General features: G+C 44.2%; 1 protein-coding gene and 1 pseudogene across 4 annotated transcripts in view; one reads left to right on the forward strand and one right to left on the reverse strand.

Annotated features, from left to right (window-relative positions):
- The window catches only part of Specc1 (sperm antigen with calponin homology and coiled-coil domains 1), a 293,053-nt gene that overhangs the window by 22,662 nt on the left and 247,813 nt on the right, over nucleotides 1–22,578 (forward strand). Inside the window, exon 1 of one of the 4 annotated variants that reach the window (XM_031353956.1) lies at nucleotides 9,453–9,470. The exons of the other annotated variants lie outside the window; for them this stretch is intronic. The gene's annotated coding sequence lies outside the window, so the exon portion shown is untranslated. Of the gene's footprint in view, nucleotides 1–9,452; nucleotides 9,471–22,578 lie in introns of those variants that run through there. 4 annotated transcript variants of the gene reach the window in all.
- Nucleotides 14,179–22,064, reverse strand: LOC116078674 (annotated as a pseudogene).

Raw genomic sequence — 22,578 nt, forward strand, 5'->3', positions numbered from 1 at the left:
GCATTTTTGTAGCTGGGAGATTTGAGGATCTAGCCTGCCATATTACTAACAAGAAAGTAGAGGTAAAAAGATATTATTTTGTAGTGTAATGAACCGGGAGTTTTGTGATCTTTAATATATTGAGCACTTTTTTTTTCTTTTGGTTTTTCAAGATGGAGTTTCTCTGTGTAGTCCTGGCTGTCCTGGATCTCACTTTGTAGACCAGGGTGCTTTTTGAGACTGGCCTGACTCTGCCTCCTGAGTGCTGGGATTAAAGGTATGGACCACCACACCCAGTCTATATTGGGTACTACCCAGTCTATATTGGGTACTATCTTTGAAAGTCAGCTGCTTTGCTAGTGTTTATTAACATTGCTGCCTAACCAATCTCTAGAGCCACCCATCTTGAGAACTGAAACTGGATGCACATTATCCTTCCCTTTGCCCTCATGGCTGTTACTCTCTCTGTCTCTGGGACTGGGTTTTAGGTACTTCATATGGTGCTTTATATGATATCTGGTTTTTAGGCACAGGGTTGTTTTATTTAGGTTTATTTATTGATTAATTTACTTATTTATTTAGTATGGCTTCATAAAGATTCTATGTTGTATTGTGTGTCTGTCCCAGTTCCCTTCCTTTTGAAGTCTGAATAATGGTCCAGCCTCTGTGCGGGCCACACAGTGCTTACCTGTTGTCGGAGTCTTTTATCAGTGAGCATATGTTGCTCTCACAGTTTAGTTACTGTAGATGACCATTGTGCACACATATCTCTTCAATAATCTGTTCTCAATTCCTTTGAGAAATGAATATACATAGATGTTGGAATTACTAGCTTATAAACTAACTTGTTTTTTTTTTTTTTTAAGCTTTTGGGAATTCACCATACAATTATCCATAAAGTTTGTTCCTTTTACATTCCCATTAACCTCCCTCTCTCCTGATACAGCCATCTTGACAGATACATATTTTTGTCTTTAAATAGGTAGCTTTTGTCTTATATTTTATTTATTTCTTGGGTGTATGTGTATGTTATAATTCATAACGGTAGCAAAATTACAGATGTGAAGTAGCAACAAGGTAATTTTATAATTGGGAGTCACCACAGCATGGGGAGCTATATCAAAGAGTCACAGCGTTCAGAGGGTTGAGAAACTTCTGGGGTGTGTGTGCGAATGAGAGCACAGCTAGTCAGACTCGGTTGCCTGCTTCTACCATGTCGGTCCTAGGGATGGAACTCAGGCCAGCAGGCTTATGTCAGGAACCCAGAGAGCCATCTCACTGGCCTCTGCTTTAATCCACCAATAATTATTTTGACTATTGACATTTTGGGGCTTACTGTCTTATTTGTTCTTATTTGTCTTATTCTTATTTATTTCTAGTCTCTACCCCTTCTTTTCCCCGCCTACCTTTTGCTTGAGGTTTTTTGTTTGTTTGTTTTTGTTTTGTTTTTTGAGTCAGGGTCTCACTATGTCATAGAACTCTCAGAGATCCATAAGTACTGGGATTAAAGTACATGCCTCACTATGCCTGGCTGGATTGAATTTCTATTCCATGTTTATCTGCCTCAAGACTTGAAAGTTAAATATATTCTTCAGCTCTATATATGGTTAGGCACCCATATAGTTTTGTGGCAACTACTCATTGCGATGCAAGCATAAAGGTATGCAAACTATAAATGTGTAGTTCAATGAATTTTAATAACCAGAACCAGCCCTCAACATAAGAAACAACTTTTCCTATGCTCTAGAATCTTCCTCATTCCATCAACGTTTTGAGGTAAAGGAAGCGGCACAACAAGCGACTGCACGTCAGCAGCCCAAGGACTTGGGGAGCTTTAGGGACCTTGACTCAGGTCCAAATCAATATTCATGACTCTGATACTGAAAAATAATTCTAGGGCCAGGTTTGGATATTTTATTAAAGGTATTTTAACATAGACCTTGGCTTGAGAAATAGAGGAACGTAAGACATGCCCAGGTATGGATGTGGCTTCAGGGAGGAGAGAGCCCAGATCAGTGGTTTTACTAGTCATGCCTAGGACTGTCCTGTCACCATGTGGTTCCTGAGGGACACCCGGCAGGGTTACAGTTGATAAGGTTAAAGTCTCCCCCACAGGGGCACAGGAAGGCAGGAGGTCCTCACGCAAAGTGAAGTCTTGTTTGAGATCCTCTGTCAGTGACTGGGGAAAGGGGCAATGCCCTACCCAGCATTCTGTGTATCCAGGTCTCAGCCTTTGGCCAAAGCCTTTACCACAGGGGCTCTACTCCTCTCATGGCTCCCTTAGAACAGCTCATCACGAAGGGTAGCCACTGTTTTGATTACTAATACAGAAACCGAGTTTTGCCTGCTTCTTCTGCGTTGTACTGATGGAAGCACACAGTCTGTGCCCTTCTGTGCCTCACTGCTTCTCGCCAGCACTACATTTTGTGAAATTCTTCCATGCTCTCTGAGGAGGATGAGGTAGGTTTGTTCCTGTTGTGTTGTTGCACTGATTTCCCTAGAGAGACATCTGTTCACCTTAGATAGGGCACCAATGATGGACCAAAGCACGATTCTACCAGTGTCCATCCTGAGGAACCAATAGGTTTATTGGGCTAACTTATAGTAAGGGGTTACTTGCAGGAGTGTAGGTAACCCCAAAACAGCTGGACCACACTAAGCTCCACTCCATTATGGATGCTGGCTTCATGGATGATGTTTAATGAACCCCCACTTTCAACTTCAAAACCACCGCATCTGGAGGAGGGCAGGAAAGAGTTAATAGATGGACTCCCCAGTGAAGACCCATGACCTCCCCTTCCTCCATCTAAACAGAATGTCAGGATCTCCATTACTGTCACCATAGACCTGGCTATCCCGGTACTGTTTTGCTCAGGTGTTGTCATGGCTACCAGGCTGTGTTATTCTCTGTTCTAATATGGCAGGGAGGTGAGCACATTGTGCATAGAGGAAAAAGGCCTACTATGCAGGTTGTGTGCATCCATACAATAAATAGCCATCCTACTATGACCCATGTGGGTGGTTTGCAGGCAGTGCTGCTGTAAACGGTCTAGCGCTTACCTTTTGTTGGATGAATGCATGCATTTCTGTTGATCATGAGTGAATCCTAGGAGTAGAATTCACTTGGCGTGAATAGGCCCAGGACCACTCCCACCATCTTTATCTCCCATCACACTTCCTGTATAATGCTGTCGGTGTTCAGCAGCACTTGTGGCATGCGCATGCCCGTGCGCTCAGAAACACTGACAAGCACGCTCGTGTCTTTCCCCAGTGTCAGGATTTACTAAATAATAAATTTTCACAGCATGGCATTTTCATTGGTAATGATGTGCCAGACAGCCCTGGAAGAGCCAACCAGATTCTTTATTTCCATTCTTTAAAAAAAAACAAAACCCCAAAACCTGTAACATTTTATTTATTTGTGTGACCATGCAGGGAAAGGTTAGAGGAGAACTTGTGGGAGTCAGCTCTCTCCTACCACTTATGCCCTTAGGATCAAACTCAGGTGGTCAGGCTTAATGGTAGGTACTTTTATCCATTAGGTCATATTATTGCCAGCCCTCACTTTTTAAAAAAATTTTTTTTTGTTTTATTTTATGTGTATGGGTGTTTTGCCTACATGTGTGTCTGTGTGCCAGGTATGCACTTGGTACCCATGGAGGCCAGAAGCAGGTGTTGGCTTCTCTGAAACTGCAGTTAAAGATAGTTGTGAGTCACCATGTGGGGGCTGGAAGTGAGCCTTAGTCCCCTGGAAGAACACAGTCTGCCAAGTCACTCTCCGGCTCCTGTGCTGGAAGACAGATCAAGTGGACCATGTCAGCAGTATATACTGAGCTGAGCTGAAGCTCTGAGACAGTGGGGAGTCCTTTGTCTTCTGGACCCTTGACACACTTCACTGAACAGTCAGATGATGGTGGGAGATTGCTTGCGCCCAGACATTCAAGGCCAGTATGAGCCACGAAGATTTTCTGTTTCCAAAATTCGAAACAACAGCAACAAAAGCCCCAAACCAACAAAAACCCCCAAACACATGTAGATACACAACCAGACAAAACAAAAACAAGAGAAACCCAGCAGCATGTGCTGGGGATGTGGCTCAGCGGTAGTGTCTGGCCTGTGGGAAATACGGCAAATAAACCCCCAGCAACCTCCAAGCAGAATGTGGTGATTCCTAGTGTTTGTAGCCTCTTCTTTGAGATGTTTTCAAACAGCTCAGATTTCAAACCATGCTGAGACCCTCTGAAACACTATCAAAGGGTCTTTGTTTCAGATGGTTATGTGGTTAACCGTGGCGTGTTTCAGATGGTTATATTGTTAACCGCAGCGTTTATACATCTGTACTGTTTGTTGCACCGCGGCTTTTATACATCTGTCCTGTTGCTCCTCAGGGCTCCTTTGCTCTCTCTCCATGCATTTGCTTGTGACTCTACCTGTTCTATGACACGCACACACACGCACACACACATGCACACACGCACATGCACACACGCGCACACAGGAGTTTTCATCAGCCTCTTCCTCTTCATTCTGCTAATTTTCTTGTATGTTTGAAACAGCTTCCCCTTCAAGTTTGGATTTCTCAGCTGCTATCTGTGCTTGGCTTCCCCTAACATTATATAGGTATCTAAAGCAGGACTCTTGTGGTCATCTAGATCTGTGATGACACAGAGAATACTCTTAGATTTCCAGACAGTGACTCGGGTAACTCCTGTAAGCTGTGAAAGGCCCACTCTGGACATTGCCTTCCTTGCCATCATGCTGAGCCCCTTTCCTTCCTAGACTTTGGCTGCTGCCATCTGCATTCCTGTAGAATCTTGTCCTTCATGCCTGGGTACCTATCACCACTATCAGATTCTATTTGAGATTAGAGATGTGTGTGTTCAAGCAAGAGCTTGTAGGAATCCAAGCATAGACCCAAGATGTCTGTGTTCAACCAAGAACTCAAGCAAGAGCATCTTGTCTTTGAGTTTGATGATTCTTGTTTCCTTGCCTGTTCTGTTTGCTGGGGCCTCCTCTCAAGATTGCTGAAGTGTCGTCATATGCTGTTGAGTGGGCTCGTGCGTGGAGTGTTTGGTGGACTGTGGGTGACTCAAGCTATGGGGGAAGGTTCTAACACTCCCAGCCATCCCAGCTGCTGTTTCCTAGTGACTGGGTGGCTAGCTTCTATCCTTGTCTCTCTTTCTACATATTTGGAACCTGGATGATGCTATTGTTTTTCATTGCCTGACAGCCTGGTCCTAAGTTCATAGTGTGGTCTAGTGGTTTGCCCAGATTGCCTGGTTCTGAGGACTCTTAACATTGCTGGAATGCCTTAGGCATTTAAGTTGGCCACTGGCAATGTTTCCTGTTTTCTAGGTTTACTATCGATTGAGTGTTTTAAAAATAATACTTCTGTTATTCTAGGTAATGTGAAGCCACTTGAAAGGCAGGAGGATACGCTTAGTCCATCATCTTGGTCCAAATCTTTTATTCTGAATTTATTTCTCCTGGGACCCAAGGCCGCCTGCAGATTTGGTGATTCATTTACCATGGCTCACAGAACTCAGCATGGCCATACTTTACTTCAGTAAGAGGTCACCAAGAAACACTAAAAGAGGGCGGGGGAGGTGTGCAGAGCCATGTCTGGAGGAGCCAGGCCCAGTTGCCAAAAGTCTTCTCCCCGTTGGTCATGTAAGATGTGCTCAACTCCCCAGCAGGGAGCTGTGAACTGATGTCTACCTGGGAAGCTCACTTCATACCCAGCCTTAAGGCGGGTGGGTTCTAGGGATTGGTTGTGTAGATTCCTGTCCATCAGATAACCCATTCCAGCCCAGAAGAAAGCTGTGTTTCTAGTATAGACTAGTGGCTACAAAAGTTGGCCATTGGCATGGCGGAATTCACCTCTAATCACTGTGGCAGTGGCAGGTGCATCTCTAAGTGTAAGGCCAGCCTGGTCTACACAGTAAGTTCCAGGTCTGCCAGGACTACACTGAGAAACCTGCCTCAAAATCCCTGGAAACAAAAACCCTTATGCTCTTACCAGATAGATGGTGAGAACTCTACTGTCCTCTACCTTCCCAAGTGCCATTTAGAGTCAACGTTGCCTTTTATTTACCTTTTAATTTGCATACAGTGTAACAAATTTCCTTGGTTTTTTTTTTTATATGTAAGTTTGGTCAAGCCTCCCTGTACCCTCTCCTGGTTTAAATCCTGCAGTTTCCTTATCTCCCTTGACTTTCTTGCCGTATTTGTTCTTTTACCCTGGTGACCTCTTCTTCCCCCTCTCCCGGGTCCCATTAGTATTGCCTGGTGTTCACCCACACTCCACTCATTCCCAATAAACATGGAAAAGTGAGAAGCTAGAATCCATGTGTGAAAGAGAACACACAGTGTCTGTCTTTCTGAACCTGAGTCTCCTTACTTAATATATTCTCTAGGTTTCATTTCCCAGCTGTTGTGAGTAGAGCCGTAAGGATAGGCAAGTGTCTCTGGTAGGATAGAGGGTCGTTAGGGTATATGTCCAGGAGGCATAGCTGGGGTGTGTGGTAGTTCTGTGTGTAGTATTTAAAACACCTTTTATTTTATGTGTATACATGTTTCGTCTGGGCACCATGTGCATGTCTGGTGCACACAGGGGCCAGAAGAGTTTTGGATTGCCTGGAAGTAGAATTACAAATGCTTGTGAAGCACCATGTAGATGCTTCAGGTTGAGCCCTGGCCCTTTGGGAGAGCAATCAGCCTTCTTAAACTTCTGAGACCTTTCTTCGTCCCTGTGTTTGTTTGTTTGTTTGTTAGTGTTTTGCGGGGCAGCCTCCACACTGACTTCTATAGTGGTTGTATCAGCTAGCATTCCTACTAACCCTGAAGAAGGAAGGGTTCCTATATTCCTATGCCCCCCAGCATCATTTGTTCTCATTCCTTTTCTTTGATGATGGCAAGTTTGTCTTTTAAGGGCCCTTTAAAGAGCAGCAGGCTCAGCCGGGCAGTGGTAGTCCTCATCTTTAATCCCAGCACTTGGGAGGCAGAGGCAGGCGGATTTCTGAGTTCAAGGCCAGCCTGGTCTACAAAATGAGTTCCAGGACAGCCAGGGCTACACAGAGAAACCCTGTCTTGAAAAATTGGAAAAAAAAAAAAAAAAAGAGCAGCAGGCTCAGGCCGTATTATATTGACTTCTCTGCAAAAGTTCTCTCCTACTTTCTTCAAAGAAACATGTATACAGGATGCTTGGAAGTGACTTCTGGTAGATGACCAAGTGTTTTTCACCCCAAGAAGAGAGAAACATTTGTACCTATCTAGATGTGAATAGTAATACTTGCAAAGATTAGTGCCTATGTTGGGGGTCATAATTCCCAACATGTTGCGAGATATAACACTTGCCTCTCATGTGTGAGGTCCTATGTTTGATCCCCAGCATCAAGAAAAAGCAAAACAAGACACAAAGTATGATTAAAGAACAATTTCTTGGCTTGGAAAAAATTCCAGAGTGTGGCACATGTTGTGTAGAGCACGGAGGAGCTGGCATTTAAAAGTGATCTCCCCCTTTAATGGCTACTGTGTCTTCAAGAGGATCGCCCAGCACAGAGGTCTGCAGCTTCGGTCACATCTTTTCCATTGTTTGATTGCCCCCCCAAACCCCTTCATGATCTCTACTCATCCACACTTTGGCTCTGTCTCTGGTCATATGACATCTCTCTGTCCTTCTTCTCTGGTCATGTGGCATCTCCTCTCTCCCCTTTTGTGGTTGTATCTCTCTGTCTACGTTTGATGGCTCGGCATATTGGGGATCCTTGAGGACTGAGCGACAGGTCATAGCTGTTGGAGGGGTAGACTGATCAACAGAGGCTTTCCCTGTGGCCTTGCTGTATAGAGAGAGAACATCTAAAACCAGTAGCATGTTTGGCAGAGCCAGTAATAGCCTGGGACCAGGGCCTTGGGAGCTTTTCCCTGAGGCTCTGTATACAGAGAAAGAACACTGTTCATTCTCTAAAACCAGGCACATGCTTGGCAGAACTGGCAATGGCCTGAAGCCAGGGCCTTGGGGGAGCAGTGGCTTCAGATCTGGAGAACCCAACTCTTTCCACCATATGGGGAAATCCTATGTGGTTATCAGTCCCATGGCTGCTTTGTTCTCAGTCTGTAATGTTCTTGAGATACCCCGTGTTCCGTGTTCCTCTTGTGCAGCATTGTTTGATTAGCTTTCCCTGAGTTGGTCTCATTATATGATAATTCCTGCTGACCTTGTCCCAACTCTGCCCTGGAAATAGTATGTAAGATGCTGTACCTTAAGAAGTTTGCTTGGCATAAGACATAGCGGGTTCAAGACCTCCGGGTCCCAAACTTGTCTCTTAATCTTCTGATCTCCTGGTCCTCTCAGGACCCTATCACTGAAGAACAACCTGCTGGCCTAGGTCACATACCTAGTTGCATGCCCTGTGTCTCTTTTGACTTAAACAGTGGTGCTTACTGGTGTTAATTGATAGAGCAGGCTCTCGCCTTGCTGTCCCTTGTGTACCATACACCTGATTTTTGCTTTGTGCTGAGGATGGTGATTTAAAGCTGTAAGCTGGCATTGTCGGTGAAGGTTGTCTGGGTTCTGTCTGCAGCAGGTGGTATAATTAAATGTTTGCCTTTGAGAGGCCTTTTGAGGTCATATAACTTAAGTATGGGCTTAGATTGTCAAATCATACTTTTTAAAAATCTCTGTATATTAATTGTACAGAGTAGTGGTTTTCTCCTCCTTCCCTTCCTCCCTCCCTCCATGTCTTTTTTTCTTTTTTTTTTAATTTTATTTTTACTTCATGTGCATTGGTGTTTTGCCTGCATGTATATCTGTGATTGTGGGGTGTCAGATCCTCTGGAACTGGAGTTACAGACAGTTGTGTGAACGGCCACGTAGATACTGAGAATTGAACCCAGGTCCTCTGGAAGAGCAGCCAGTACACTTAACCCCTGAGCCATCTCTCTAGTCCTCCTCTATTTCTTTTTTGAGACAGGGGCTTAATATGTTGCCCTAGTTGGCCTGGAACTTCCTTTTGGAGATCAGACTGGCTTTGAACTCACAGAGATCCAGCTTGCCCCTCGTGGTGGTGTGAATATGTTTGGTCTAAGGAGTGGCACTACTAGGAGGTGTGGCCTTGTTGAAGTAGGTGTGTCACTGAGGTCGAGGGCTTTAAGACCCTCATCCTAGCTGCCTAGAAGCCAATCTTCTCCTGTTTGCCTTTGGAACGAGATGTAGAACTCTCAGCTCCTCCAGTGCCCTGCCTACCTGGACGCTGCCATGCTCCTGCCTTGATGACAATGGACTGAACCTCTGAACCTGTAAGCCAGCCCCAATTGAATGTTGTCCTTGTAAGAGTTGCCTTGGTCATGGTGTCTGTTCACAGCAGTAGAACCCTAACTAAGACACCCTTGCCTCTGGGATCAAAATGTTGCTAAAAGTGTGCACCACCATACCCATCTCTGGCCTTGAAGTCCCAGTGATCCTTTTATCTCTGCTGAGTACTGGGCTGCAGGTATGTAACGCTACAACTGGCTAAAGTCAGTTTTAAAAGCAATTTTAAAATTACATTGATTTATTTATGTGCGCGTGCATGTGCACTCTCGAGCATGGCTTGGCATATGTGTAGAGATAAGAGGACATCTCGTAGAAGTTGGTTCTCTTATTGGACAATGTGAGCTCCAGAAAGTGAACTCAGGTTTCAGGCTTGCTGACAAATGTTTCTACCTGCTGATTCATCTCATTGGCCCAAATAACAGTTTTCATTGAGACATTTTAATATGTATATAAAATACATGATTTTTAAATCATGTTCTCTTGTTCGTCTGTTATCCCTCCTTCACCCTCGTCCCTTTCCACCTCTCCAACACTTTCCCTTCTACTTGGGTGTCCCCCACTTGCCAACCCAATTTGAGAATAGGCACACAAAGAAAAAGAAATTGTCCTTTTCTGTCTGTTTTTGAGACAAGGTTTCTCTGTGTAGCCCTGGCTATCTGGAAACTTGCTCTCTAGACCAGGCTAAACCGGAACTCAGAAATCCACCTACTTCTGCCTCCCGAGTGCTGGGATTAAAGCACTGCCTGGCTGATGATCTCTAATTTCATGTATTTCTTTCAAATAACATGATTTCACCCCCTTTTAAATAACTGACTAATACTCCATTGTGCATATATACCATATTTGATGGATGGGCACTTAGGCTGTGCCTGTGATTTGGCTATCGTGACTAGTGTCCTGTGAGCATGGGTACGTAGATGTTCATACTGAATGTTGAGGTTGATTCTGTCAGGATGGGCCACATCCTTGTTCCTGACGCTCCACACAAATTTCCAAAGCATTTACTCTAACTTCTATTCCCATAGTGTTCTGTACAGGCCCCCTTCCCCTCACATCTGTGCTGACATTGCTATTTTTTGTTTCTCTGGTGATGACCACTCTGTCTGGGATGAGAGGCAATTGAGAGGCAATCTCAGCATACTTCTTATTTACTTTTCTCTCAGGGCTAAAGTTGATAAACATGGCCAGACGAGGTGGCTCAGCAGGTAAAGGTGCTTGCTGCCCAGGCCTGATGACTAAGTCTGACCCCCAGAACCTACAAAGGAAGAGGAAAACAAACTCCACAAAGCTGTCCTGTCCTCTGATGGGCACTGTGTACACATTTGTTCTCATCATATGCACGCAGTCTTTTACACTAATAGTGGATAAAATTAGAAACATTTTGGAAGATGATGAACATTTGCACTGTATTTATTGCTTTGTGTTTTTACTGTCTTGAATTCAAACATGTCTGCTTAGTTAATTTACCCATTTCCAGATTGGCTATTCATCCTTCTGGGTTTAAGTTTTTAAGTTTTCTATACTTAATATGTTAGATACATATATATGTTCTGAAAAGACAACCTTTTCCCAATAGTGCTGGGAAATTGTATATCCAGACCCAGAAGTCTGAGTCCCTTCTCTCAGTTTGTATAAAAGTCAACTCAGAATGTATCAAAAGACCTGAAATTTTCTTCTTTTTAAAAAAATTTTAGACAGGGTCTCACTATGTAGTCCTGGCTGGCCTGGAATTTGCTGTGTAGACCAAGCTGATCTTGAACTCACAAAGATCCACTTGCCTCTGCCTCCAAAGTGCTGGAATAAAAGGCCTGTAATACCACCCAGGCCTTCAGTGACTTTCTGAATAGGACTCTAACAGCCCAAGGATTGACAAATTGAAATGACATGAAATTAAAAAGTTTTGCTGGAGTGGGGCGGGGCTGAAGAGATGGCTCGGCGATTAAGAGCACTGACTGCTCTTCCAGAGATCATGAGTTCAAATCCCAGCAACCACATGGTGACTTACAACCATCTGTAATGAGATCTGATGCCCTCTTCTGGTGTGTCTGAAGATAGCTACAGTGTACTTATATATAATAAATAAATAGGCTGGAGCGAGCTGGGTTGGAGTGAGCAGGGCTAGAGCGGGCAGGAAAAAAAAAAGTTTAGCTGGGTTCGCTGGCACATACTTTTAACCACTGGGAGGCAGAGGCAGGCAGATCTCTGTGAGTTTACGGCCAGTCTGGTCTACATAGCAAGTTCTAGGGCAGCCAGGGCTACATAGAGAGATCCTTTCAATATAGAGAGACCCCCTTCCTGTCCCTTCCCCCCAATTCTGCAGAGCAAAAGAATTAACCGAGTGAAGAGTCAGCCTGCAGAATAGGAGGAAACCTTTGCCATCTGACCTTTGATGGGATTAATGTCAACTTGACTTCCTGTCTCTCTGTTCTGGGTGTTTAGTTACAGACTGTCCCCCTGGGATTTCAGACTGTAGACTTGGCAAACAGAATGACTCGTACTCACCATGGGAAACGGAATGAATCATATTCTTGGTCTTAGCAGTTTTCCCTCTCTCGTTTCGCTAGTTCCTTCACTCATTGGTTCATATGCTTACTCATTTCAGTTTGTCCGTCTGCCCCATCCTTACTCCCACACTCAACCAACTCTAATGTATTTAATGTATACATTTTTGCTGCACATATACTTTAAAAGGTACCATTCTATGTGCATTTTTTTTATCTTAACACACACATGTACACATTCATGCACACACACACACAATACACATACACACACATACACATACACACGATCTTACTATGTAAATCATAGCTCATGTTGTTCTGAAACCCAATTGTGTAACCCAGACTTGCCCTGACTTTGTAATCCTCCGGCCTCAGCATTTCAAGGTCCAGGATTACAAGCCTGCTCTACCACACCTTTAATTTAAAACACCCAAGTGTAATTGTATAACAGGGGTAACGTTGAAGACTTTATCCCAGTTCTTCTGGCGTTCTCCACCATGCCTGCTGTCCCTCCCCAGCCTCTCCTGTGGCTTTGGGGTTGCCAGGCCTCTGCCTGGTGCTCTCCTGTGGATAGACATTCAGTTTGTTCCCACTCCCAGGTCTCACAAACAATGCTGAGTGAAGCTACACCGTCCTCATAGGGATTTGTGGGGGGATTGCTCTGGGATTTAGACAGAAGAACAGTATTGCCTCGTTATGACACACCTGCAGTTTACTCTTCTGTATTCGTAGGTTCTGTAGTCAAAAGTTCAACCAATTGTGGATGAAAAACAAAAAACCAAAACAACAACAAACCAAACCCAAAAATCCAAAAATCCAAATCCTTAAGACATCCTATCTCTACTAAGAATGTATAGCTGTTTCTCCTTAGCTTTATTCCTGAAACACAACACCAGTTCCAGAGCATTGCATCGCACCAGGGGCGGCCAATAATCTGACACCATTTTACTTGAGGACTTTAGCACCCGTGTGTCTTGGCATGTGTGTAGTAAGACTGGAGAGGTGGGGTTCTCTGTGGATCCTGATGGACAACTGTGTTAATGTAGCCAGTTCTGCCACCTTGTTCTCCAGATGGCCCGCACCATGCTACCTGCCCCTGAGAGCACACTAGGATTTTTCTTCCTCTTTAGTTGCTAAGGTCAAGGTTATTTACAGTTTGAGAAACCCTTACCTGAAATGCTTTTAATACTGAAGTAGTTGCACATATAGGAGCCATCTTGATGGCAAGAACTAAGTCTTGAAATTCATGTATGTTTCATGTGTACCTTGTATTCACCACATGAAGATGGCTTTCTATAGTCTTAGTGTGTCTCATAAGATCAGGCTTGGGATTTTCCAGGAGTGGTATCATGCTAGCACTCAAAATAAGAGAGTTTGGATTTTAGATTTTTGTACTGGGGATGTTTAAAGCCTATAATACTGTGCTAATAAATACATAATAAATGTCCACTACAAGGCTGGTGCTAAGGCCACCGCAAAGGATAAGACACAAATACTCTTAAGCTAAATGTCTGGTCAGAAGACGGATGAGAGAGAGTCAGTCAGTTACAAAGAGGATGAGAAGATGAGGAAGGACAGGGTGAACACACGGCTAGCAAAGTAGGAGCTGGGAGCAGGGTATGCCAGAGAACACGTCCTGAGAGCCGGGGAGGAGCTTGGTGAGATAGGGCAAGGCCTTTTGTGTACTTCAGTGTGGCTGGATGGTGAGTTCAGGGTTCTCATCCTTGTGTGGTCTTGAGGGGGGATTGGGTTAGACACAAAGGGAACAATGAGTTGTCAAAAGTGAGACTGTAACAAAGACCCGGACACATGATCCTGACGCTTACACTTACGTACTTGAGCCTGATGATGACAAGCCTTCTGCTGTTAAAATGTGTCACAACATAAGGAAACACAAAAGCATCATGATTGATTTACGATGTAGCAGTAACCCAGGTAGGAAGAGCAGAAGCCCATAAAAGTAAGCCTCGGGGAAGTTTCCAGACAGTGTGTGCACCAGGATCCTGAATATCAAAGGGCCAGAAACCTGGACGACATAGGTTTCATTCCAGAAATGGCAAAATATTTGACATTAGGACATATATTAGTTGAATACAGTGTTCTAATAAGAAGAGAGTTTCATAGCCATACCCTGGGAGATGCTGGGTAGAACTTACTTGTCTCATGGCTGACAGCCTCAGTTTGTAATGTTCCCTGTCTTTATTTATTTTTTTCTTCACTTTGCAAGGTTTTGCTTTGTTTGACAGCAGTTATGGTTGAGGGGGCACACAGGCCTGACCCCCGTGTTCTGTTTGACCATGTGAGGAGACTCATGGCATGCTGGTGGTCCTGGGGGACCAGCCAGAAGAGCTCAGTCTGAACCACTGGCTTCGAGGCTTGTGTTCATTTCACCTTCGGCCCCGTCTTGATAGGCTTCCAGATGTCCTCCTCCCGGAGCTTGAGGCCAATGGCTCTCTCAATTTTGCCCAAAACTTGGTTATTTCGGATGGCCCGTCCACTTTCATAGTCTGCGATGACTTGTGGCTTTTCATTGATTTTCGTGGCCAGGTCCTTCTGTGTCAAGCCTTTGCTCTGCCGGACCCTGCTGGATCACTTTGCCTACCTTTAGGGTCACCCTGCCATGATGCAGCTCCTCTGTCTCCTGGTCTAGGTCTAGCTTGGCTGTGTTTTAGTGATGGAATGCTGCCTGTCCTGGCCAGCAGCCCATTTCTTGGATGTCTCCACATCTTCTCCTCGTCGCTGAGCTGCTAAGATGACCTGCTTAGACTTGACCTGTGTGGCTGTGGGTCCCTTCTTGTGCAGCACCGTCCTGGTGTCCCAGTCTCTCTCGGGCCGTGGCGCAGTGTGGGCAGTGGTCCGGTGCTGTAGCTCTGGCAGCTGCCTGGTTGCCTGTTCTCCTGTCTTCCTAGCCTTTGATTTCTTACTGTTTCCTTAGCTTTGTGGTCTCTATCCGTGTTCATCCATTCTCGTTGTCTCTGTGTGGGTCCATGTGGGGCAGGTCCAGTCTGATCTAGCAGTGCTGTTCGTGCATTTCCATAGACATTGTTAGCTATCTCAGTACCCGCCATCTTCCTTCCAGAGCTGCTCAGCTCTGTGGCAGGCACTAAGGATACAGAGAAGCAAGTCAAAGTGAACTCACCAGCTCTGCACCCTAGATTCTCTGCACCATCCACTTCTCTCTCCCCACTCTCCCTCTCTCCCTTTTACTTTCTTCCTCCCCACCTCTCCCCTCCCTACCACCTCTCCCTCTCTTTCTCCTATAAACATTTTGTAGCCTCCATTTAGCCAGGCAGTGGAAGGCACCTGTGGGAGTTTGCAACATGTTTCCTTCCTAATTTTTGCTTTGGAGAGTGGTGCTGGGGTAGTCCCAGGTGAGGGGTAGGATCCTGGTTCCCCCCCTTCTTCTTCCTTCTCTTCCTCCTCCTCATCTCCCTCCTCCTCCTCTTTCTTCTTCCTCCTCCTCCTTCTTTCTCTTCCTCTTCCTCCTTCTTTCTCTTCCTCTTCCTCCTTCCTCCTCCTCCTCCTCTTCCTCCTTCTCTTCCTCCTCTTCCTCTTCTTTTTCTTCCTCCTCCTCTTCCTCCTCCTCTCCTTTTTCTTCTTCTTCCTCCTCCTCTCCTTTTGCTTCTTCTTCCTCCTCCTCTTCCTCCTTCTCCTCTGCCTCTTCCTCCTTCTCCTCTGCCTCTTCCTCCTTCTCCTCCTCTTCTTCCTCCTTCTCCTCTTTCTCTTCCTCTTCCTCCTCTTCCTCCTCTTTCTCCTCCTCTTCCTCCTTCTCCTCTTCCTCCTTCTCCTCCTCTTCTTCCTCTTCCTCTTTCTCCTCCTCCTCTTCCTCATCCTCCTCCTCCTCCTCCCCCTCTTCCTCCTCCTCCTCCTTTTTCCTCCTCCTTCTCCTCTTCCTCCTCCCCACCACCTCTCCCACCCCCCTAACCCCCTCCCTCTGGTGTCCCACTATGCTGCTCTAACTGACCTGGAATTTGCTATTTAGGCCAAGGTGGCTTAAAACTCATAGAAATCCACCTGCCTCTGTAACTTGAGTGCTAGGGTTCAAGGTGTGGACTCTCATACATTGGCACCACTTTCCAAAGCAAAAATTAGGAAGGAAACATGTTGCAAACTCCCAAGGGTGCCTCCCACTGCCTGGCTAAATGTACATGGTCCTTTCTCCTTTTAACTCCATCCTTCTACACATATAGATGATAGAGGGATCCAGCTGTGGCAAATCTCTGGGCTTGCAGTTAGTAACTGTACTTACTAAGTTCCCTCAACTGAACTGCTTCTCCTGAATAGGGTTCAAGAGAACCGCTTGGTTGTAGCCTGATGTGCTCACAATCTTATGGGGAAAACAGACATTGAAGTGACTATTGCTTGTGTCCATGCAATGATTCATGATTCTCCTTCTCTTTCTGTGTGTGTGTGTGTGTTTTCTGGTTTTGGATTTGGGATAGCTCCTGGGTGGGTGCCCATATGTGACTGGCCAAGAACACAAAGCAAAAACTACATGCAACAAATACACATATGTATATACAGATAAGCATACACACATATATACACACATCGACAGAGTCTAGAAACTTGGACAGGTCAGCCTCAGGTATCATTCCTCAAGTGTCTACCTTGTTATATGTCCCCCACTGCCAACTGCTCCAAACAAGGTCTCTCACTGGCCTGAGGCTCTTCAATTAGACTGCTCTGGCTGGCCAGGAATCCCCAGGAATCCTCCTGCCTCTATCTCCCCAACACTATTTTTGCAAACAAGAGCCACTATGCTTGATATTTTTTTAAAAATGTGTTTTAGAGTTAATTGTTTTGTGTGTATAAATGTTTTGCCTTCATGTATATACCGTGTGTATATACCTGTACATACTATATGCATGCCTGGGGCCTCAGAGGTCAGAGAGTGGCATCTGATCCCCCTTGGACCAGAATTATGAAAGATTGTGAGCCATCATATGGGTGCTGGGCCCTCTGCAAGAGCAGTACGTTCTGTTCGCCACTCACTGAGCCATCTCTCCAGCCTGTGTTTTTGCCTTTTTGTGTAGGTTTGGGAGTCAAACTCAGGTCTTCATTCTTGCACAGTGAGCATTTAACAGGACTATCTTCACATTCTCTCTCTCCCTCTCCCGTCTTCTCCTCTTCCTCTCCTCTCCCCCTCTACTTCTCATTTCTTTCTTCCTCCCCCCCCCCATCTCTCTCTCTCCCTCTGACTCCCTCCTCTCCTCCCCTCCCCCCTTGAAAGTAGACTTTGCTTTGAGCACAGGAATTGGCCAGAATGAGTGAGTCCAAACGTGGACACAGATATGTACAGAGGGAAGATGAGCTGATAAGGGAGAAGACACTGTTTCACAGGAAAACTGGATAATAAAATGGCGGCCAGCCGTGTCCACACAGGGCTCCCTGTCCTCTTTTGCTTTCACACTTTGTATGATTATGTGTGTATACATACATGCAAGCCATGAAAAGAGGCCTGGGAATTCCCTCATGGCTCTCTGAAGAAGCCAGCTGGCAGACACCGTCATGTCAGGCTTCTAGCTTTCAGAGCTAAGAGCAAAGGCCTCTCCACTGCTCTAGCTTCCCAGGCTTAGGTACCTTTCTCTGGCTGCCCAGCAAATGGATACATCCACGTCCCCCTCTGTGCAGCCACAGACAGCTCCTCCTCCTTCCATCCCTGTAGATTTCCTTACTCTGCACACCTCCTATAAATGGAACTGAGTTTATGTTCTCCTCTGACTGGCTTTTTTCACTTGCTTGAGTAATTTCAGGGTTCATCTGAGCTGTAGCATGTACCAGCGTGCAGTTGCTTCATACAGAGAGGTAATATTCTAGTGTCTACCACTGAGCTGCAGCCCCAGCCCTCATGTGTGACTAGACCCCATGTTATTAACCCATTATCCGTTGGCGAACATGTCAGTTACCATGTTTAACACATTTATATAGGAGATTATATTTATGGGTCTTTCATTTTTTTGGTTTTTTGTTTTGTTTTGTTTATTTTTTTTTTTTTTTTTTTTTTTTTTTTTTTTTTTTTTTTTTTTTTTTTTTTTTTTTTTTTTTTGTTTTTTTTCAAGACAGGGTTTCTCTGTGTAGCCTTGGCTGTCCTGGAACTCACTCTGTAGACCAGGCTGGCCTCGAACTCAGAAATCAGCCTGCCTCTGCCTCCCAAGTGCTGGGATTAAAGGCATGCGCCACCACCGCTCGGCCTTTATGGGTCTTTCAATACTGGCACAATTCTTCATTTCTAGAGTAAACCCAGCATGTTATTATTATGTATTGCTTGCATTTGCTAATAGTCTGTTAAGGGATTTGTGGAGGTTTGTATTTTATCTGTGAGGCCTATTTATATTTTCATTTTTGTATGGTTCTTTGAATCACATTCTAGTATCACGGGACACTAACTGCAGAACTGCAGAACATGTTCTCTTCTGTTGTCTCAAGCATTTCCAGTAGACAGTGAATTCTTTAAACATGCTTATAATTTCCTCAGTGAATCTCTTGACTCAGAGATTTCTTTAATGGGGAATTAAAATATTTTCAAGAAATTAGCGTCCTAGTAAAACTCTTGTTGTCTGAAGATATAAATATATGTTTTTTGTTTGTTGGGGAAGAGGCATAATTACCTAGTGTATCATTTGTAAAAATGTAAGGTTACTGTTTCTATTTTTGAGCTTTTAAATTACACTCGCAATGTCTTAAGATAGTTATAGGAATTTCAAAATGACCTTTTCCCTCTTGGGTGAGGCAGTCATTTGTTTTTATCTGGAACTAAACTGTGTCACCCAAGTCATCAAATTGAGATGCAAATCGGTCGCTCTGCTCTATTATCTTTCATACAGAGGTCTTAGAATGATTTCTCTCTGATAACGGTAGCCCTTATCTCTTTTCTTCTTTAGACGGTTCCCGATTTTATTGATCATCAAAGAATTGGCAATCTCCTTGATTTTCTTCAATTTCATTCATTTATTTTAGTATTTCCTTCTATTTGCTTTAAGTTTACTTTGGACTTTCTACATTCTCGAGGTGGGGCTGGGATTCCTGTTAGAGACGCTGCCTCTTGTCTCTTTAAGAAGAGCACATCTGTGTTGAACTGTCTGCATTGCTTTGGCTGTGCCACACACCTGCTGTATGGGAATTCTGGGACTTTTCTTTGAAGTCTATTTTGCTGGTTATCAACTTAGCTACCCTGCTTTCTTCGTCAATAAGGCAGATACAACTAACCATTCTTTGTTTTCATCTACTCTCTGATGTTTAAACTGACTTTCTTACAGTTTTTTTTTTCCCCTTTTTAAATTGTTTAGGTTAGCAAGCAAAGTTTTCCCCAGCATCCTCAGCGGTATGTGCAGTTACACTGTTACATTTTGTTTTCTACATTCCCCTTTCCCAGCATGCTCCCAGCCCCACCCTAGCTGCTTCCTTCTCTGCCTGCTTACTACATATTTTACATAACTACCCTTGCTATTTTGCACCTCCCTTAGGAGTTCTCCCTTCTTTCATGATCTGCTTTCTAGTTCATGCTTCCCAAACACACACACACACCCATAAACAGAATTTAAATTCAGTTTACACGTATGGGGGAAAGGGTGATGTTTGTTTAAACATGTTTTTAAATCTGCTTTGCCAATCACTCTCTTTTAAAGTCATTTCCATGTATATTTGTTGATGGTTCCACACTTCCGCTCTACCCTGTCTTTTCATTTAAATCTTTGTTCTTGGATTTCCATTTTAATGTCTGTTTTCTTTTTCTTTCCTTCCTGTGGACTATTTGAGTTTTTTTTGCTTGTTTGTTAGTTTGCTTTGAAACAGAGTATCATTATGTAACCCTGGATGTCCTGGAACTCTCTGTGTTGATCAGTCTGCCCTCAAACTCAGAGATCTGCCAGGCTTTGCCTCCTGAGTGCTGGGTTTAAAGTTGCCTGGTCCTTAGACATTTTTAAAATTTATGTGTACAGGTGTTTTACCTGTATGAATAGCTGTGCACTGTGTGTGTGCAGTGCCTGCAGAGACCAGAAGAAGGGGACAAATCCCCTGGTCCTAGAATTACAGAAGGTGTGAGCATCCATATATGTGGGACAGTGGACTATGCCAGGAAACTTAGTAAGGTTGAACGGGTTGTAAGCCCCAGGACCTCTGGAAGGATGGTAGGAGCTTCACTTGCTTCCCACCAGGTCCCTGTCATGTGACCACAGCCCCCATGGAGAGGGTCGTGGCCATCCGTAGTGTAGGGGCAGCTCCCCCAAGGCATCCCTAACATGCAGATAAGGCATCCCTAACATCTCAGACCAAACCGGTAGAAAGCATCTGTTGTCAGACCCAAACCCACCCCTCAGAAGTATATAAGATCCTATCTGGAAAGAATAAAATGTGTGAGAATCACTCCATTGCCTGAGAGCATCTGTCATCTAAGGGCTGTAACACATCCTGGGGAAGAGATCACTCTTCCAGAGCTTCAGCTGCTGGAAGCTCCTCTGCATCTTGCTTGTTAGCTGAGCCCTTCACTGACTCTGTGTAGCACAGCCTTCTCCCCTTCGCTTGAAGGCTCCTGCAGGGCCAGAGATTGCTGAGGATACAGTCCGGTACTCAGACCGACACATATAGGTGCTGGGAATCAAACCTGGGTCCTCTGGAAAAGCAGTCAGTGTTCTTAAACCATTGAGCCATCATCTCTCCAGTCCATGTCTGAGTTATTTTTGATGAACTCATTACACAGCATTTTTAGTAGTTGCTGGGTCTATAACCTTTGTACATAATATATCTTCCCCTGGCGCCATTCTTTTGTTCCTGCAGGGATGTGTTGGAAATTCACCTGTCTTTCCTTCCTCATTTATTATTGCTGTACAGGAATTTAGGAACACATCAGAGTTGTGATTTTTTTCCCTCAAGGGTTAAATGCCATTTAGTAATCATGAGGTTAGAGGTTAGATTGTGGATATACTTTGTTTCCTGCCATTTCTTCCTTGTATATACTCTTCATTGTTTCTTTCTCACTGAGTGGATTTTCTGTTGCACATATTTTTGGGTATAGGCGAGGTACAACCCAGTGCTATGTCCTTCCCGGAGCCTCACCCTTTCTTTTAGGGTAGTTCTTCTGGCAACCTGCTCTCTGTTTTCCATTATATCAGACAGCCTTGATTTTTCTTTGACTCCTAATGTATACTTTTAAAAGCTCATAGGGCTCTGGCTTGGTAGATTTTTCCTTTCAACATTTGAAAAGTGTGTTGCTTCCTTCTAGCCCACAGTTTCTGTTGACTGTCACCAACACATTGTTTCTTCCCACAGTTCAAGCAGGGGTTGTCTCAACCTTGTCTGTTTTTTCTTTTCCTTTTTGTTCATCTCTGATCAATCTTGTGGTGGACCTCTTTGGGCCTTTGGCTTGTGCTTTGGCATTTTGATGCATAGTCTTATCTGTTTTGTCAAACCTGGGATGTTTTAGTTACTGTATTCTGGGTTCATAAGAGCTCTGACCTTGTCTCCTTGTTCTTGGCCCTGATGTCAAGTGTCAGATCCTTCTTCTGGTCTCCTCAAGGATGTTCTTTCCCACCTCCTTGTCTCCCTCTTCCATCAGCCTCTGTTGCTCATGGTGACTGAGATCTAAGGACTCATCTTCAAGTTCGCTGATTATTTCCTATGGCTCCTCATTCTGTCTGTAAGTAGATCATCCTTAGAATTTGGTTACTGCATGCTACAATCATAAAATTTTCATTTTAAAATATCCATCTTCCTTTTTTTCTGAGACTGTTTTTCATTTGTTTGAGTCACATTTGTAACTATGAGGCATTTATTTTATATCTGTGGGTTTTTTTTTTCTTTGAGACAGAGTCTCATCATGGATCCATGGCTTGGGCAGAGTGTATTATGTAGAGCTGAACTCATAGAAATCCACCTGCCTCTGCTTCCCAAGTGCTGGATTAAAGACGTACATCACTGGGCCTTGTCTGAGGCATTTTTTGATGGTTGCCTTAGGATCTGTCAGGTTCCTTTGACCCTGTGCTCAGTGTTGCTCTTTATTAATAAATGTCTTTCTCTTCCAGTCTGGGACCTTCCTGAATCTTGGTGTATACATTTATCCTTTGAAATGTGCACATTTTGAGAAAGAATGAATTTAAAACGCCAGGCAAGTTTTCCAGTAAAATGTCCCCCATCTCACCTGGAAGCTCAGAGCGGCAGGCAGCGCAGTGGTGTTGAAGGTCAGCTTTGAGTATGGCTTCCTCTTTACAGTTAATAACTTTGCCTGTGGGGTAAAACTTTGCTCTCATCTGAGCATGCTTTTCCACGACCATCATCAATGGTTTTGACATGTCTTAGTGATTGTGTTAAGGTTGCAACATAGTGATTATTTTCTCCTAATTCTATTCTTTTCTTTACATTTGTCAGCGAATATTCTGTAGGTTAGACACCCCCCACCTGTACCTTTATTCTATTGATATTATCCATATGTATTTAAATAATTTATAGTTAGTTGTCATTATATTTATTTTGCTGAAATTGTCTCAAATTGGCCATGTTGAACCCCTTCACTTTAATTCCTCAGTCCATCCAATGTGACCACTCTAAGACTTTGATAATTTCCTTCCTTCCAGGACGCCAATGATTTCTTGTATGTGTTATAACCCGATCAGCTTCTTCCAGTGTGTCCTGATTCCTTTTAGTAAGGGATAGCTTTAAACATATACTTTAAATATCTAAGAAACAAGAGTAGGTATATTAAATGTTGGATTTAATTAGTAATCCAATGTCTGGTGAGATGGCTCAGCGGGTAAAGGTGATTGCTGCCAAGCCTGACGACCTGAGTTC

The sequence above is a fragment of the Mastomys coucha genome, unplaced genomic scaffold (genome assembly GCF_008632895.1).
Source record: "Mastomys coucha isolate ucsf_1 unplaced genomic scaffold, UCSF_Mcou_1 pScaffold5, whole genome shotgun sequence".
NCBI classification, from domain to species: Eukaryota; Metazoa; Chordata; class Mammalia; order Rodentia; family Muridae; genus Mastomys; species Mastomys coucha.